The following is an 18713-nucleotide window of genomic DNA, read 5'->3' as shown; positions in this document are numbered from 1 at the left end:
CCCCAGTACAGTTGGTTCAGGAGCAGGAGCAGAGGCAGGAGCACGTGGCTGCTGCAGGTGTGGGCAGGGGTTCACCTCATCTCCCTGAATCCACCCTGGGTCCCGAAGGAAGAGTCCCAGAGGAGCTGGGCTGCTCTGCCTGGCCAAGGCCTGGTGCTCCTGCCCTGCCTGGGCAGCTCCAAAGCTGTCGGTGGCAAAGCTGTTTGCTTTTCCCTGTGCTGACCCCTCTGCAGCCGGGCCCGGGACCAGCTGTCACCTGCACCTTCTTTGGGCCATTTGGCTTTTATTTTCTTTTTTTTCAAGTGGAAAGAACTGCCTGCATTTAAACGGAGTCAGTGACCAAAGTCATCTCCTGTCACTGGGGATGGACCATCCCGGGGGGGAGGATGGCCCCCACCCCAGTTCAGCGAGGATGGGGCTGTGGGCTGGCAGCAAGGTGCCAATCCAGGGCACGTGGAATGGATTTGGCCTAGAGGACACCTTGAAGCCCATCTTGTTTCAACTCCCTGCCATGGGTGGGGACACCTTCCACTATCCCAGGTTGCTCCTTTGATCCCAGCTGGCTTTGAACACTTCCAGGGATGGGGCAGCCACAGCTTCTCTATGCAACCTGTGCCAGGGCCTCCCCACCCTCACAGTGGTGATATCCCATCTATCCCTGCCCTCTGGCAGTGGGAAGCCATTCCCCTTGTCCTGTCCCTCCATCCCTTGTCCAAAGTCCCTCTCCATCTTTCCTGTAGGTTCCCTTCAGGCACATGAAGTAGGACCTGCCAGTCACCACACTCACACACAGGCATCTGCAGCCCCCCAGGAGGAGCACATTCGTGTGGGAGGTGGGATCCAGCTGCTCAGGGCACATCCCACAGGGATTCCACCCACGGCATGGCAGGATGGGCATCACTTGGCACTTCCCCACAGGCAGCCAGCCCTGACCAGAGCCCGGCCAGGGGAAGGGCAGCCTGGGCTTGGGATGGAAAGGAGTGCAGGGCACAGATGGGGTGGCCACTGGGTGTTGCTGGGTTTGGGAATCAGCACAAGGCTGAGCCCTGGGCTCACGGGACAACAGCAATGCCACCCCCCTGCCTGTGCCATGAACTGCCCCTGCTCCCAAGGAGGGGGAGCTTTGCCTCATCTCTGCCACTCGGTAAAAAGAAGCCATTCCCCCTTTTCTGCTGCACTTTCTCTCTGCCAGTGGCCCCTGGGACTGGTGTCACCCCACAGCACCCCAAGCCTTGCACTGCGAGGCCTCCCAGCAGCACCTCCCCTCTCCCTGTGCTCCCCCTCTGCCCTCCCATCCTGGGCATGACAGGGAGAAGACGAAACATTTCCCTAACACAATTATATTCTAATTTTGCATGTGTGGCCATAATTTCCCTGTCAACAATTGTAATTAGGCCTCAGAGCCTCGCTCTCCTGCTGCTGGTGGCTGGGCAGAGCCAGGCCATGGAGAGCTGGGATGGGCAGGAGCTGGCGTGAGCCTCGCTGGTGTTCCCTGGGCATCCATGCCTGGGACAGTGTGGGATGAGAGCAGTGGGGAGATCTTCCTGCTCTGAGCTGTTTTGGTCACTTTGCCTATGCTGAAAGTAGAATTTGCATTTCACAGAATCCAATAGAATAGTTGGGGTTGGAAGGGACCTCTGGAGATTGTCCAGATTCAACCCCCCTGCCAAGGCAGGGTCACCTGGAGCAGCTGACACAGGAACACATCCAGGTTTGGAATGTCTCCCTCTCTAGGAGCCTCTCTATGCAGCTCTTCCAGTGCTCTGACACCCTCCATGGCAAGAAATTCTTCCTCGTGTTGAGGTGGAACTTGCATTTTAGTTTATGGACATTGATCCTCATCCTGTCTCTGGGCATCACTGGAAAGGGTCTGGCACCATCCTCTGACACCTCTTGGAAATATTTGTATGGATTGATGAGATCCCCTCTCAGTCTTCTCCTCTCCAGACTGACCAGGCCCAGCTCCCTCAGTCTTTCCTCGTAAGGGAGGTGCTCCAGACCCTTCACCATCCTTGTGGCTCTGCTGGACCCTCTCCAGCAGCTCCTTGTCTTTCTTGAACTGTGGAGCCCAGACACAGCTGTCCAGATGTGCCTCCCCAGGGCCGAGCAGAGGGGCAGGATCCCCTCCCTGAGCTGGACACGCTCTTCCCAATGCACCCCAGGGTCCCATTGGCCTCCTGGCCCCAGGACACACGGCTGGCTTGTGGTCAGCTCGTCACCCATCAAGACTCCAGGTCCTTCTCTGCAGAGCTGCTCTCTAGTGGGTCACCCCCAACCTGTGCTGGGGGTCATCCCCCCCCCCCAGGAGCAGGACCCTACACTTACCTTTGCTGAACTTCATTAAGTTTCTCTCTGCCCAACTCTCCATCCTGTAGTTAATTAGCCAATAATTAATAATAATGCCTCCTCCCTGGTGGCAGCATCGTGGCAAGAAGCATTTCCCCAGGCCTGCTCGTGGGGAACCGGGAGGGCTTAAAGCTCCTCTGACATCGTGGGGGTTTTTTTGGAGCTGAGAAGTTCCCCCTTCCAGTTCATGGTGTGGCCCCTTAAATTTCCTATTTAGAGCTATTTTGGTAGTGCAGGAGGAAGCAGAAGGGGTGGGGGGGGTCCACAAAGGGGGGCACAGGGGTGCTGTGCAGACACATCCACCCAGGACACCAGAGGGGCTCTGGTGACATTCCTCACCTGGAGCCTGCAGGCTCAGGAGCAACCTCAGCATCCCCTGAGCACGTGCTGATGTGAGGCATAAAACACAGCAGCATTGTGTGGGCAACACAGAAACGTAGAGCCTTGGAATCTCCTGAGTGGGAAGGGACCCACAAGGACCATCCAAGTCCAGCTCCTGGCCCTGCAGAGGACAGCCCCAAGAATCAGCAAGATTCTCCCAAGAGCCCAAGAACATCTCAAGTTCTCCTTGTTCCCATCCCCTGAACCCTTGGATAGCAGTTTTCCTCATCTTCACAACTGGTGGTGCTGATAACACACAGCCAATAAATCAGGAAATGGAGCTGAGGTTGTGTCCAAGGCCTGTAACACCAAGAGCTGTGGCTTAAATAAAACACAGTTTCACAAGGACTCTTGCAAAGATGATTCCAGGGCAGAAAACTCTGTTGGAGGCTCCAAGGGCAGCACTGGCTGAAGGAGGGGATGGGGACCTTCCCTGTGGGCAGGTTTTCCTGCAGGACTCAGCTCAGAGCAGCTGTGGCTGCCCCATCCCTAGAAGTGTCCAAGGTCAGGCTGGACGGGGCTTGGAGCAACCTGGGCTAGTGGAAGGTGTCCCTGCCCATGGCAGGGGGTGGGACTGGATGGGATTTAAGGTCCCTTCCAACCCACACCAGTCTGGGATCCTGTGACTCAGCTCCTGGCCCACTGGAAGAGCCCTCCATGCAACGTTCCCCCTTTGGAGGCCGGTGCTGAGCCCGGCAGTGCTGGTGTGTCCAGAGCAGCCCAGCTCCTCTCCGGGCATCCAGGGTGGATCTCCAGCTCTACCCACGCTGGGTTTGCCATCATCCCACCAAATCCCATGGAAATGGAAAGAGCCTGGGGGGGCTGTGGCAGTGGTGTGTGAGCCCACACAGCCCCCCCCGGCAGGGGAACCTGAACAAGCCCTTTGTCAGAACCCTCCTGGCAGAGCCTGCCTGGCCCAGGGGGCTGCCCCGTGCCACGGCCCCATTCCCAGAGCCAAGGGCCAGCTGAGGTCACCAAGGAGGTGACACCTTTGATGTCTTCAGGGAAGTGGCTTCTAGTGGAGAAGGAAAGGCTGAGACCTGAAACAGGACAGACGGATGGATGGAGGGAGGGATGGAAAGATGGATGGAGGGAGGGATGGATGGATGGAAAGATGGATGGAGGGAGGGATGGATGGACAGAAAGATGGATGGATGGATGGAGGGACGGATGGATGGATGGATGGAAAGATGGATGGATGGATGGATGGATGGATGGATGGATGGATGGATGGATGGAAGGATGGATGGAAAGATGGATGGATGGAAGGATGGATGGAAAGATGGATGGATGGATGGAGGGATGGATGGATGGATGGAGGGATGGATGGAGGGATGGATGGATGGAAAGATGGATGGAGGGATGGATGGATGGATGGATGGATGGATGGATGGATGGATGGATGGATGGATGGAGGGATGGATGGATGGATGGATGGAGGGATGGATGGAAAGATGGATGGATGGAGGGATGGATGGATGGATGGATGGATGGATGGAGGGATGGAGGGATGGATGGAGGGGTGGAGGGATGGAGGGATGGATGGAAAGATGGATGGATGGATGGATGGACAGATAAAGGGGTGGATGGATGGATGGAGAGAGGGAGGGAGGGATGAATGGATGGGAGACTTGCTCAAAGGCAGCTTTGGGGCAGGTTGTTCTGCCTCTGAGCTCCCTCCCTGGCCTGCCACTCTCCCCATGTCACCTTCCAGTGGTCAGTGGGGTCCAGGAAAAGCTTCCTGAAGTTCTTGGCCAGAAGAGCTTGGGAGTGCTGGGCTGGTCCAGCCTGTGGGCTGTGAAACTGTCTGGGAAAGGCTCTGGCCCCAATGGGGGCTGCAAGACACTGGTCAGAGCTTCCCAACCCCTTCTTAAAAACCTGAAAATGAGTGAAATTTCAGGTCAGTGCTGGGCAACGAAACAGACTTTAAAAAAAATTACATATGCACTGGAGAAAGTCCCCATTTCCCTGGAATTTCCTTTGAGCACGGCTGATTTTCTGCCCTGGCACTGCTCACTGGGACCTGCTCCTGTTTGGGAATCAGACCCTTGCCTTGTGTGTTAATGGCCCCTGTGACAGCCACCCACACCAGCAGGGACCTGCTGTCCAGTGCAGGGGGGATGGATGGGCCAGGACCACCCAGAGGTGGCTGCAGTAAGTCCCTGGGCAAAGCCCCCCTGCCCCCAAACACCGGGGCAGCCCAAGTGGGTCCCCTCATCGTGGGGGTCAGTGAGGGGCATGACCAGGAGGGCACCTCCCACCCAGGACCGAGCCCTGGGGGCACCATCCTGCGCCAGGCTCCCCTTCCAGGCAGTTCCAGGGGGGTAAAACAGCCCGGGAGGTGCCGAGCATCGCTCAGTGCTGATGCCCCTCCCCGGAGCCCCCGAGCCGCGGGCCAGCGTGCGGCCGGCTCGGGCCACCTCGCCGGGAGCGGCGGGACGAGGGGCCGGCGGGAGCTCGGGGCTCCTCGCTGGATCCCGAGGACTTTAAGGAGCAACTTTGAGTTCATATTTGCATTTAGTCACAGTGTGAGTCAGACATTCCAGCCCCGGCTGCCGAAATGCCTCAGCTCTGACTTCTGATTTCCCACTGCAACCTTGGTTGGTTTTTTTTTTGTTGTTTTGTTTTGTTTTCTTTGTTTTTTTTTTTTTTTTCTTTTCTCCCCCCCTTCCCTTTCTCTTCTTTACCTTCCCTTTCTCTGTCCTTTCTGGCCAGTCCTGTTCCAGAGGCAGGTCTGGCTCCCGTGGCAGCAGAGTTGACGCTGGGCACAGGCAGAGAGGATGGGGCAGAGGGAGGGGCACGGGCATCCCGGAGAGATGATGTTTCCCTGCAGCAGTGTGAGGCCAAGGAGGAGTTCAACCCTGCCAGGTGGAGGGGGTTGAGCCAGGGAACCCCCACACCCCTCCAGCAATGATAGGGGGACACGGGGGTGGCAGGAACCCTGCTGAAGCCACCGGCAGCTTTTGGCTACCCTGGCAATCACAATGAGGTCCCAGGGCAGGGCAAAACTGGGGGGAAGAAGGGGGACAATTTGGCAAACTCCAAGGAAAAGCCCACCAGACCCTCCCCTCTGCTGCAGGGTACGTGTCAGGCTTGCACAGGTTTATTTTCCCTCAGCAAAGCGCCAGGTCTTGATTTTTAAAGTTTTTAATTAAAAAAGAACCTGGAGCTCAGCGGGCTCAGAGCAGGGAGCTGCCTCCCCCCTGTGCCCCCACACTGCCCCTTGCTGTCCCTCTGCACCCAGAGCTGGGTCCTGGGGGGGACTTGGGGTGCCCAGCCCAGACCTGGGGGCTGCTCTGGGGGCTGGGGGAAGGAGCTGTGCCGAGGGCTTGGACAGAAAGGCAGTTTTGTTTTTGGTTTCCTGGATGATGCATTCCACATGGCGTTGCATCACGCACAGCTGTTACATCACTTTAGCCAGGAAATTTAAAACAAGTGGCCTGGGCTGGAAATGGGGGTTTAATTATTATTTATGGATAACAACAACAACAGGGAGAGAGAAGAAAGGCCTCAAAACTCTTTTTTTTTCTCTCTCTCTCTCTCTTTAAAACCCGCCCATCTCTCACATTACAGCGACTTTGTCCCCAGCTCCCTCCCAGACTGCAGTGGGCAGGGCTGAGCTTTGGGCTGGGCTTGGCCAGTGGTTACAGCCCCTTTGGCCACATTGTCCCCCTCCCAGGGTTCCCCCTCCTTCCTGGCCACCACAGCAGAGCTGGGGCACCCTCCAGCTCTTGGCACCCCCTGACACCTCCTCCACCAAAGGGTGAGCACGTGCCCCTGGCAGCTCCCTGGAGGCATCCTTGGCCTCACTCACCACCCTCCCTTCAGGTGCCATTTGTCACCAGCGATGCCCCAGCGGCCCCTGCCCCTGCTCTGTCTCTGGGCTGAGCTGTGACAGTCACTAACCCCTGCAGGACACTCTGCAGTCACACAGCAGGTCCCAGCTCACCCCACAGGGTCCTCCCCCAGCACATCATGGCAGGGACAGTTCCCATTCTCCAACCTGCTTTGCTGCTTTTCTTCCAGCTGTGGGGACAGAAGTGATACCGAGAGCATCGAGAGCATCGTCATCGTCACTGCCCTCCCTCCCACGGGGCACCAGGACCCTCTTCTTCCTCTCTTCCTTCAGCCTCTCCTTAGGGCACAGTGTGGAGCAGCGACATCAGTGGCTCTGACCTCGTACTGCCACCTCCCCGGGGGTCCCTGGCACCCCTGACACCCCCCTCCCCGGGCTCAGCTCCTGCCTGGCCATGGCTGACGGGTGCACGGGGCCAGGGCCACGTGTGTTGGGGTCATGTGTGTCCCCAAGGACCCGTGGGCGGGCAGTGAAGCACCCCCCCTGCTCCTCCAGACCCTGCTCAGGGGGTCTGTGCAGCCCCCGGGCCCATTTGCATCTGGGGACACCGAGGCACAGGGAAGGGCAGCAGCAGCTTTTCTGCCAGAGCACAAACCTCACCGGGGTGGGGTGGCCGTGGCGTGGGCAGGGCCACGTCCCAGTGGGATGGGGGGGCACTGGGAGGGCACTGGGGGCGATGGGAACGGCTCCCCAGTGGGATGGAGGGGCACTGGGAGGGCACTGGGGGCGATGGGAACGGCTCCCCCCTCTCTCGGGACCCTCGGGAGCGATCCAGCCCCGCGGAGCAGCGCGGCCCCCGCCCCCACCTCCCCCCGCCCCCAGGGAAACTTCTCGACCTTCCCACGTGGAAAACCTTCGGGGCGGCTCTCGGAAAGTTCCGCGGGGAATTCTGTGTGCAAACCCCTCGGTTTTTTGGGCAAGGCCATGAAAAAACGCGGAGGACGCTCCATCGGACCGGCGATGCGGCGCCTCGGGGGGGACAAAGCCCCTCCCACGGCCACCCCCGCGGCCACCACGGTGCTGCTGCCCCTCCTCACACCCTGAGTGATCCAGCCCTTCCCCCCCAGGCTGCTGGATGGTGCTGGGACCCCCGGGAAACACCCCCCAGCCCTGTGGGGCTCTCCCGGGGCTCAGGAGAAAGGGGTCCCCAAATTGTCACGTTCTGGTTGGGCAGAAATCCCACCCTCGGGCGTCCCGGGTGGGAACCGGGTCCTTCTGCTCCACATCCCCTGGACAGTGGGATATCGTCCCCGCGGCACAGCTGAGCCTGGGGATGCCGTGTCTGCCCCGGGGGGGTGAAATCCTGCCCGGGGGGGGGTTGAAAAACTGTCTTAAAATCGACAAAACCCGAGCTGGGGGCAGGAGAGTGCCCTGGGAATGGTGTGGTGGAGGAGGCAGAGCGGCATCCCCGGCCCCAGGTGGGGTCCCCCCCCCTTCCCCGCTGCAGCCGCGGCCCCAAAATAGCATCCGCCTACGAACAGGAAACCCTCGGTACTGTTCGTGTTCGCCGGGGGCGGGGGCCCGGGGAATCTCCTCTGAATGGAAAGAAAAGGCGCCCTCGCCCCCAGAAACCATCTTAGCACCTCCTCTGGGGCGTGGGGGGGGATCTCCCGGGGTACCCCGGGGACCGTCATCCCCCACCAGCCAGTGGGGTGAAGATGCTGCTGCCCGGGACGGCTCGTGGGGGGGAGAAGGTTAAAAGGGGGGTGGGGGAACCTCCTGAAGGGAGCCTGGGTCCTGGGCAGGGGCACAGGCAGGAGGCTCTGGGGAAGGGGGATGGGGGCAGGAGGAGGAGTGAGAAGGAAAGGGAGAGAGAAACAGAGGAAATGAGGTCGTTGTCGTAGGAGTTAGACATGGAGCAGGGGACTGGGATGGGAGCCTTGTCCAGGATGTCAGGTGAGGCATCTGGCACCTTCCCAGGTGAAAACAGCAGCACCTGAGGGCAGCTGTCAAACCTGAGGTGAATATTCCCTGTGGCCAAGGAAGGGGACAGCACCCAGGACTGCCAATCCACCCCCAGCCAGCTGCAAGAGGCCCAAAGCAGGGCTGGGTGACCCCAGTGAGGAAGGATAGGAGGAGGCAGCAGGTTTTTGCCTGGCTGAGCTGGAGGTTTGGGTGCCTTTGGGGTGTGAATGTGCTGCTCTTGGGGCACCTTTCCCGATTCTTCGAGCTCCACAGCTCCATCACTCCATCCTTGCAGTGGGGGGGCTCAGGAAGGTTCAGGCAGCAAACACCCCCTGAGGGGGAGCTGCTCTGAGCTCTGGGACACCGGGACCACTGTGGCCTTTGAACCTTTGCTGCACAGGGGAAGGAGAGGACATGGAGATGCCTCCTTGGGCCCTGATGGGGGATTTCCCTTCCCTACCCAGATTTCTTCCCTAGTGGCTTTCATGACATGCTGTCGAGTTTCAGCATCACTTGAGGAGTGATAGAAACCACACAGTGAGGGGAGTCCCTGCTCCAAGCTCCATCCCCAGTCCATGGAGCAGGGCAGTGGGAAGGGCTGGCCAGATCCTGGTGATGGGATCCACGGCAGGAGAGGGCTCAAGCCTCCTCACCAGCAAAGAGGAGCCTGATTTTCCATCTCAGCCCCGTTTTCCATCCTCCTTTCTCACGGTCTCAGCCCGGGCATGGTTTGGGCACCACCTGCCCCCACCTACCTTCTCACTGCTGGATCCAGCCCTGCTGGCACTGGGAACATCCAGTCTGGCCCTTCCACACTGCACCGTGTCCTCATCCCACTGTGACATGAATGGAATAACAGAATCACAGGATACCCTAGGAAGGGACCCACAAGGATCATCCAGTCCAACCCCTGGCCCTGCCCAGACACCCCAACAATCCCACCCTGTCCCTCAGAGCGTTGTCCAAATGCTCCTGGAGCTCTGGCAGCCTTGGGGCCGTGCCCACTGCCCTGGGGAGCCTGGGCAGTGCCCCAGCACCCTGTGGGGGAAGAACCTTCAGTGCTGAAACCTCCCCCAGAGTGACCCCTGAGTGACCTGAATCGAAAGCTCAGCTCCCCAGCAAGGGGCCGAGGTCTGGGTGTGCTTCTCCTGGCTGCACAGCCCCACATCCCCTTAGCCCGGGGGGTCCTGGGGGCTGGAGCAACAAGACCCCCCCACATCCAGCCTCTGTCCCGGGAAGGGCCGGGCACGGGGGTGCCGTGGGTCTGCCAGCTCTTGCCCATCCTTTGCCAGGGCTGCAGGTGCGTCCCTGCCGTGTCCTCCCATCCGCTCTGGCCGCGGCATCGCTGCTCTTTCGCTTCCCCGCGCTGAGCTGGTGCGGGGAGGGGGGAACCGACCGCGCCAACCCCGGCGAAATCAGACACCGGCAACCCCGGGGCTCGCTCACTGCGGGGGGAGGAAGGAGAGCCAGGAACTCCTGCGAGGGCTGAACTGCTGCTGGGGGACCTGGAGGGGCTGGGCTGGGGACGCAGCGAAGGGCAGCTGAGGGCAGCAGAGCATCCTCCCCACGCCGTGCCCCGTGAGGCAGGGCACGAACCTGCTGCTGGGGGGTGGCAGAGGGCGGTGGGGGAGAGCCCAAAACTCCTGCAGGCCGCCGTGGGTGCCTGTCCCACGGCTGGAGCTGTCAGGCCCCTCCCCGGCAGGGCGCTGCCCCTCCCCTGCATGCAGGGGTTTGGGGGACAGGGGGTCACGGAGGGGAGAGGGGATGAAATCCAGAGGTGGGTTAAGGGACGCTGGAGGGAGAGGAGGAGGCTGAAGAGATGCTCAACCCTGGGCATGTGAAAGGACGTGGCAGCAAAGCCCTGTTCCCCCTTGCTGTGGCCACGTGTGGCCAGTGGGGGGGTCGGGAGGGGACACGGGCACCCCAGGGCTGGGTCTGGGGCTGTGCCCGAGTGACAGGGGATGGTCAGGATAGAGCAGGGTGACTCTGGCTGTGGCCTGGGGGGTTCCCAGCAGCTCTGCCAAGGGCTGGGGACACCTGATGACCCCCATTGCACCGTGACCCTCCCCCTGTGTCCCCACAGGGCCCTGCCACCCCCCGCCCCGGCAGTGGGGAGCCCTGAGCTGCAGGGAGGGGAGGTGGGCTGGGGGGGAGGGTGCAGGAAGCCAGATTAACGGCAGCCAGTCGTGAAATGTAGGGCAGACCCATCTGTCAGGCGTCTCCCGTTCGAATCCGCCTGCGATGCCTCCCCCACCCCCTGCAGCCCCTCCCCACCCCCTGCAGCCCCTCCCCACCCTGCTCCTGCAAACCTGCACCCGGGGGGGCCGTGGGGACCATCCTCCGGGGGGGAGAGGAGGCCTCGGGGTGCCAAAGGGGCTTTTACCCCTTTTTAAGCCCTGGATGTTCCTCTTGTTCCCAGGCAGCCCCCAGCCTGGGCTCCCAGATCTGCTCCAGCCAGTTTTTGGACACCCAGGAGCTTTCTCCTCTTCTGAGGTCTCTGGAAAGCTCCAGGTCAGGGAGTCAGGGGGGGTTCATGATAGTTTTGTTTTAAAGCAGGAGCTTAAGGGAGAAAAAAGTGCATTTGTAGAGGGGAGAGCAAAGAGCCCTGGCACCACAGTTCCTCGACACCCCAGCTTAGGAAGCTGCATCCAAAGCTTTCAATGACTGGACCACACTGGAGCCCCCAGGGAGGTGCCAGGGAGGGGGAGCAGGGTGCCAGCTCTGCCAGCCCCTGGAGGTGCCACTGGCTGGAGCTGGAGGGGCTGGGACAGGCTGGGAGCTGCAGGATGGTGTCCTGGCAGCTGAACCCACACCAGCCCTGTGGTTACACTGAGAGGGGAAGCCCCCAACCCCTCCAACTGTGAAACACAAAACTCCTGCCTGCCCAAGAGGATGCCACTCTCCCACAGAGCATCTCGCCCAGGTTTCGAGCAAAATTAGGCAAAAAGTGACTTGGAAGCCCCTGGCCCTGCCCTGCCATCAGCTCTGCTCGACCCTTGGCGCTGTGGGATAAGGAGGGGTTTTATCCCACTGGGCAGGAGATGGGGGGAAGGACACAAATCTGCCTGAAATGAAAATACACACCTGGATGTGGCCCAGAGTTACACAGAGCACCCAGAGCAGCTGTGGCTGCCCCATCCCTGGAAGTGTCCAAGGCCAGGTTGGACGGGGCTTGGAGCAACCTGGGCTAGTGGAAGGTGTCCCTGCCCATGGCAGGGGTGGAACTGGATGGTCTTTAAGGTCCTTCCAACCCCAACCCGTGTGGGATTCTGTGTGTGTGTAACCTGGGGCTGTGGGGACACGTTCAACCCATCTGGGTTTGCAGTGACCTCAGTTTACCTTGGCAGCCTCAGACACCTTATCTTATCTCTGCATCGGGCTGTGCTCGAGGAGAAACCAGTGCCAAGTGCCTCGGCTTCCCCTGCTCCTGCCTGCCAGGGCACCCACATCGCCCCTGCCAGGGCACCCACATCTCCAGGCACAGCCTGCTCACCCACCATCAGGGTGGGGGGCACCCAGGGGAGCAGCTGCCTCACACATGGCACTCGGAGCTGGCACTGCAGCTTTCCCCTGGGTTAGCTCGGGGCAGCAGGGAGTGCTCCCATGCCCACATCCGTCCCCCAGCATCCCAGGAAAGGGAGGCTGGAATGCCTGGCATCACCCTTGTCTCTATTTTCATCCATTTCTCTGGATTTTTGGCCGTGCTGGAGGACTGGAGGTGCCCAGACCCTGCAGAGCTCGGTGTTTATCCCTAATCCTGCCTCTGCAAGCGCTTCCAGAATAAAGCACTGATGGAAAAGGCTTCGACCTGCTCCGCCCTGCTGCTGGGCAGGATGTCCCCCTGACTTACAGCCTGCTGTTTTCCTGGCCTGGTGGTTTATAAACCCAAATATTGGCAATTTTTTTCCCCAAATGGGGGAAGGAGACAGGGATGGAGAGCTCAGGAAAGGAATCTGTGAGCTCTTTGCCCCACCACGAGCTGCACAAGGAGGATGAGGGAATCGCTGGCTTTGAGAGTTGCCATTTTTCGGGTGCAGCCCGAGCTGGGCAGGGGGACCTGCACCCCCCCAGCCCTGCCTGCTCTGCCTCTGCGGTCGCCCTGCCCGCTCCAGGGCCCCCCGGGGCAGGGTGACAGCGAGATGCAGAAAGCAGGATGTCACCTCAAACCTCAAGAGGAGCTGCCGCCGAGGGGGAGGGGGCTGGGATGCGCGGGGGGGGGCGGTTTGCAAGGCGCTGTGTGTAAACACGGGTGCTCCTCTCCCAGCTGTCCCCTACCCCAGCCCTGCTGAGCGCCTCTCGTGCCCTCCCGGGGACAGGGAATGGCCCCGAGAGCCCCCCGGGGTGGGGACACGACCCTTTGCAGGGCTGTGCTGGGTCCGTGACTGAAGGAGATGCCCCGATGCCCTCAGGGGTCCTTCCCAGGTGGTGGCACAAGGGTGTCCCCCTTCTCTGGGGTCAGCACAGCACCCCAGCGCCTCGATCCCTTCCTCTGCTTGGGGACGGATTTGGTGGCTCTGGGACAGTGGCTGGGGACACAGCCATGGCCCCCTGAGCTCATGGGGTGGGAGGGGGGTCTGACCTTAGGTCTGGGTGGGTAAATTGGGGGGTTTGCCCTCAGCCTGCTCTGCTTCTGGACTCCTCAAGAGCCAGTTTGATACCAATTTATTGACCACCACCACAAACCCTTTTTGCTCATCCATCTTCCACATGACCCCCCAAATCCCTCCTCAGCCCACCTGGGGCACGGGAACCCTGAGAGCTGGGAACACCAGGACCCTCGACCACACCGGGCTCTGTGAGCCCCAGACGTGGAGCTGGAACACAGCGAGGAGGGGGCCGTGCATCATTCCTGAACTCCTAAACCCCCGGCTGCTCCCTGCCAGCCCCGCTGACCCTAACGGGGCTCAGGAGGGCGGTGGGGAGGGGCACCCCCAGGTATGGCAGCGGTTCCACAGCTCTGATGCTCCTCCGTGGAGGTGTCACACGGAGAGACCCCCCCCCCGACCCGTGCAGGCCCCCACGAGGTGCCCACCTGCCCAGGGATGGAGCATCAGGGCTCTGAGCCTCCCCTGGGGAAAGGCAGAGCTTTCCCACTGCTCCACGACGAGAGGGTGAGCACGGGGAGGAGGGACAGGGGTAACCCCCCTCCTGCCACCCCTCCCTGCCCGCCGTGCCCCTGCTCTGGGCTCCAGCGGGGGGGTGGGAAGGTTTCCGGCTGTGCAGGTGTGCGGGGGGGCTCCGGGGGCTCCGGGGGCACGGGGGGGGCACACGGCGGGTGGGGGGCACGGGGGGAGCACCGAGTTGTGCCCGCGGGCTCAGCCCGACCGAGAGGCACCCGCGTGCCGCCCTGGGGCTGTGCCGAGGAGGAGGATGGTCCTGCCGGGGACACCAGGTCTCTTTTCACCTGCCCTGTGTCCGCCTGTGCCAGCCCCGAATCCCGCGTTGTGCGGGGCAGGGAGGACCCTTCCCTCTGGGTGAGCCAGGGGGGTGCCCTGGGGTGAGGACGAGCTCACCTCCAGCTCCCCGGCCCCTCGGACATTCAGCACAGTCCCAGCTCTGGCCACCCTCGCCAAACATCGCATGCGATGGGGGACTCTGTGTGTGTGTGTGGAGGGGTCCCGAGCCTGCGAGCAACAACTTTCGCGGCTTTGAAAACAAGAAAAAAAGCCCCGCGCCTCCAGGAGCAGCTGCTCCTGTCTGCCCGTCTCCTTTCCTACTTTTCCCCCCCTTCTTTTTTTTTAGTCGTCTTCTCTCGCCTCGACCACATCGGCGCTAAGATGGAGCCGGTTCCCTCCCATCCAACCCGCCTCCCCCAGCTACACCTCACCCCTCGGTGACAATGACAGCTGCCAGGGTTGCGGGTGTCCCTTCCCCCTTCTCCTCTTCCCGTCCCCAGCCCCCCGCCCCGGGGCCGAGCCCCCCGAGCCCCCCGAGCCGGGCGGCCCCGCCGCCTCTCGCCTTGACATTTGAAAAATGCCAGGCTGAGCCGGGGCCGGCAGCTGCAGGGTGGCACCCGGCCAACTATTTCGTTTTGGGTGGGTTTCGGTTTGTTTTCCGTGGCGGCCGCCGCTGGAGGGAATGAAAGGGGAAGGCTGTGCCCCAGCCCCTCCTCGCCAGGTTTGGGGGCTGCGGAGGGGGCACCCGCGGGCAGGGGTTTGACTCGGAAGGTGGACTCTGCCCGTGCCCAGGGACCGGTGGCTCTCTGGCTGGTGCACCGCCTGTGTGGCTCAGAGGTCCGGCTGCCACCACCCCAAATCCTGGGGAGACCCACAGGTCATTCTCCCAGTTTGGGGTCCCCTCCATCCTGGTGTCCCAGAGTCCCTCTGCTCCCCAGTGCCAGCCTTAGGTGCGTCCTGGCCCCCAAAGGACCCATGGGCAGGGAAGACAAGGACAGTCCAAGTGTTATCCAGCATCCAGCTCTCCCAGGGGTTTGGCTGGGAGGATCCTGGCGAGTTCAGGCCCCAGGTCCTTGCAGAGACACGGCACTGGCCGGGCCAGGGTGCCACTGGGGGAGCCCCCCAACATGGGGAAGAGTCACCCCCTGGCTCAGGTGCCCCCAGCCCCTCTGTGGCCCCGTGGAAGTGGCGTGGCCCTGGCACAGGTCTCGGTGCCGGTGGACACTGATGTGCTGCCGGCTGGTTGGGGGGTTTGCTGGGGCTGTGGCACAGAGGGAAGGGAAGGGAGAGGCCACTTCCCCCCTGTTGCAGGTGCCCAAGTCCCTTCCTGCTGCTGTGCCTCGGCGATGGGCAGTACGAGTCAGGCTGGCACAAGGGACGGGGACGCTGTGCCCTGTGCCCTCCTCAGTGCCCTGTGCCCTCCTCAGTGCCCTGTGCCCTCCTCTACTGGGGACACGGAGGCTGTGCAGGGGCAGGGGACAGCAGCCGGCAGCAAGGACACCGCTTGGATACTCATATTTTTTATTCATGTAAGCACCATAAATCCGCCTGGCTGCTCTTTCCCTGACAATAGAATTCATTATGATGGAAATATCCTCCGGAGGACTGCAGCTTAATTACCTCCTCATTTGCATTTTTGCATATTAATGACTGCAGAGCTGCTAATTTTGCTGCATTATTTTAAAGGCGAAGCAGCCCCGCTCCTCTGTTGTGTCTCCTGCCATTTTCTGTTCCCTCCCTTTCTCCCCGTTAGGGCCGCAGGCGGCTCAGCCCCGGGCTCAGCGATGCCTCCTCTCGCGTCCCCAGCGCGATGGCCCCGCTCTGTCCCAGTGCCACCCTCGGAAATGCCAACCCTTCCTCATTAAAACGGTGCCTTCGTCAGCCCCTCGGGCCACCCAGCCCCCGTCGGGTGTCCCTCGGGTGGGATGCCCAGGCCAGGTGCCCGTGCGGGGCGTCCCCAGGATGTCCCCAGGATGTCCCCAGGATGTCCCCAGGATGTCCCCGGCTCCTTGGCGAGCGTTGGGGGCGGCGTGGCCGCCTGCGTCCTCCGCGCTCCCGACTATTGTTCTGGTGGCGGTTTTTGGGCAGCGGTGTCACCGCCTGTTACTTCCACTCCACGGCTCCAACCGCAACAGGCTGGGCAGGAGCGGGGGCTCTGCCTCCCCCTCCCCGCCGGCCTCGCTCCCTCGCCGGCCCTGAGCATCCCTGTTCCCGCTGCCCGCCGGGAATGGCACGGCGGGATGTGGAGGTGCCACCTCCCGAAATAACTGATGGGAAAGGGAAGGCTCCGGGGGATGGGGGATGCCGAGCCCTCTCCCGCCTCTCCACGGGGTGCGGGGCTGGGCTGGGCGCCCCCCGACTCTGCCCAGGCTGGGGGTGCTGCGCCCCCCGCTCCGGATCCCCCCGCGTGTCACTGTCCCGGGCTGGTGTTTGGGGTCCCATCCTGCCCGCCAGGACCCAGCTGAACCCCAGCAGGACCCTCTGCCCGGCCCCCGAGCGTGCCCTGACCGCGGCCCTCGGGGGGAGGGTTGGGCTCTGATCCGTTCCCGCATCTCACCCCACGTCAGAGGGGCAGAAGCAGAACCAAGAGTTTCCCGTCCCCGGCCGAGCCCGCGGTGTGGCCGCGTGTCCCCGCTGACCCAGGTGCCACCAACCCGGGGCTGCCCAGGGTGACTCAGCCTGGCAGGTGCCACCAAGGGCGGGCGCGGAGACAGCCCGGGGTGTGACAGCCCGGCGGGATGCGGAGCGTCAGCACAGGATCGGGAGGTGGGGTGGGCAGGGACGGGGCTGGGGACAAGGATAGGGATGAGTCTGAGCAGAGGGACAGGGCTCGGGACAAAGATATGACTGGGGACAGGGTCAGGGGTGGAGACGGGGCTGGGGAAAGGGACAGGGCTGGGCACAGGGACAGGGCTGGGCACAGGGACAGGGACAGGACCGGGACGGGGCACAGGAACAGGGACAGAGACAGGGCAGGGCAGGGCTGGGCACAAGGAGAGGACCGGCACAGGGACAAGATCGGCACAGGGAGAGGACAGGAGCACAGTCGGAACTGGGCACGGGGACAGGGACAGGACAGACACAGGGACAGGACAGACACAGATGCAGAGACAGACACAGGGACGGGACAGACACAGGAACAGGACAGACACGGGGATGGGCAGACGCAGGGACAGGACAGACACAGGGATGGGACAGACGGAGGGACAGGACAGACACAGACACAGGCACAGACACAGGACAGACACACGGACGGACAGACACGCTCGGGGCCGGTCCCGTGTCGCCACCCGGCGGCCGCCGGAGGAGCTGCAGGTCGGCGGGGCCGGGGGTCGGGGGGACCCGCGGGGTGAGGGGGGACCCTGGAGGGGACAGTGGGAACCCAGCAGTGGCTCGTGGGTCCCGCACGGGGGACTCCCCCGAAGGTGGGTTGGGCGGCTTTAACCCCAGACCACCCGCAGCTCCCTCCCCGTCCCCTTCACCGCAGGGACGTGTCCCCGACGTGTCCCCCCGGGGGGTGACAGTGGCCCCACGTGGATCCCGGGGGACGGGGCGGGGTCGGCCCCGCGACCCCCAGGACAGGGGGTCGGGGCGCGGGGGCAGCCGAGCCGGGAGGGGCCGGACCTGCCCACTAGAGGGCACCGGAGCCCAGGAATTGGGGTCCTCGGGCAGGACCCGCATCCTGCACCCCTCATCTGCACCCCTCACCCATCATCCTGCGCCCCTCACCCCTCATCCTGCACCCCTGCCCTGCACCCCTCACCCTGCACCCCTCACCCTGCACCCCTCACCCCTCATCCTGCACCCCTCATCCTGCACCCCTCACCCCTCATCCTGCACCCCTGCCCTGCACCCCTCATCTTCACCCCTCATCCTGCACCCCTCATCCTGCACCCCTGCCCTGCACCCCTCATCTGCACCCCTCACCCCTCATCCTGCACCCCTCATTCCGCACCCCTCATCCTGCACCACTCATCCTGCACCCCTCACCCCTCATCCTGCACCCCTCACCCTGCACCCCTGCCCTGCACCCTGCACCATCTTTCACCCCTGCACCCTTCGTCCTGCAGCCCTCCATCCTGTACTGCACCCCTCCATCCTGTCCTGCACCCCTCCTCCCTTCCTCCTGCACCCCCCACCCATCCCACACCCTCACCCCACACCTCCCCACCCAAACCTCCAACCCCCACCCTACCCCTCTCCACCCTTCCACCCCTCTCCACACCCCCTTCCTCCCCTGCCCCCCAACTCCCCCAATCTTCTTTCCCACTCCCCACTGGCTCCCATCTCTCCTGGGTTCCTGCTGTGCCACCCTGGATCCCTCTGTGCCTCAGTTTCCCCAGGGAACACCCCCCCCCCCCCCCCCTCCAACCCTCACGTTGATCTGGCACACTCTGGCACCCCTGTCCTGCTCCCCTTGGAAGGGACCTGCCCCTTGGGGTCCCACCTGGGCTGGGAAATGAACCCTCCCCCTCCCCAAACCAGGAGCATCCCCCTAACGCAGCAGCCTTGACACTCTGACCTGCCCCAGCACCCCCCTGCATCCCAGAGCCCCCCATCCATCCCCGGGGACCACTGGTGTCACCGTGGCAACCAGTGCTGGTCAGCAGCCGGTGACCTGGGTGCCCTGGAGGGAGCCCTGGGCCTGGCCGGGGTCACAGGGGTCAATCAATCTCATTGCTATGCACAGGGCCCTGTTACCTCCACAGCCAGTGCCAGGGAAAGGGGGGGGAAAGGGACAAAATGGGGGGGAAACGAGAGAAAAGCAACTCAGAGGCTCCTGTTTTCAAAGCCTGTCCCAGTGACTCCCATCCCCTCCAGGGACCCCC

Source organism: Pseudopipra pipra, chromosome 27, assembly GCF_036250125.1.
Source record: "Pseudopipra pipra isolate bDixPip1 chromosome 27, bDixPip1.hap1, whole genome shotgun sequence".
Classification (NCBI taxonomy): domain Eukaryota; kingdom Metazoa; phylum Chordata; class Aves; order Passeriformes; family Pipridae; genus Pseudopipra; species Pseudopipra pipra.
This window is presented reverse-complemented; position numbering follows the sequence as displayed.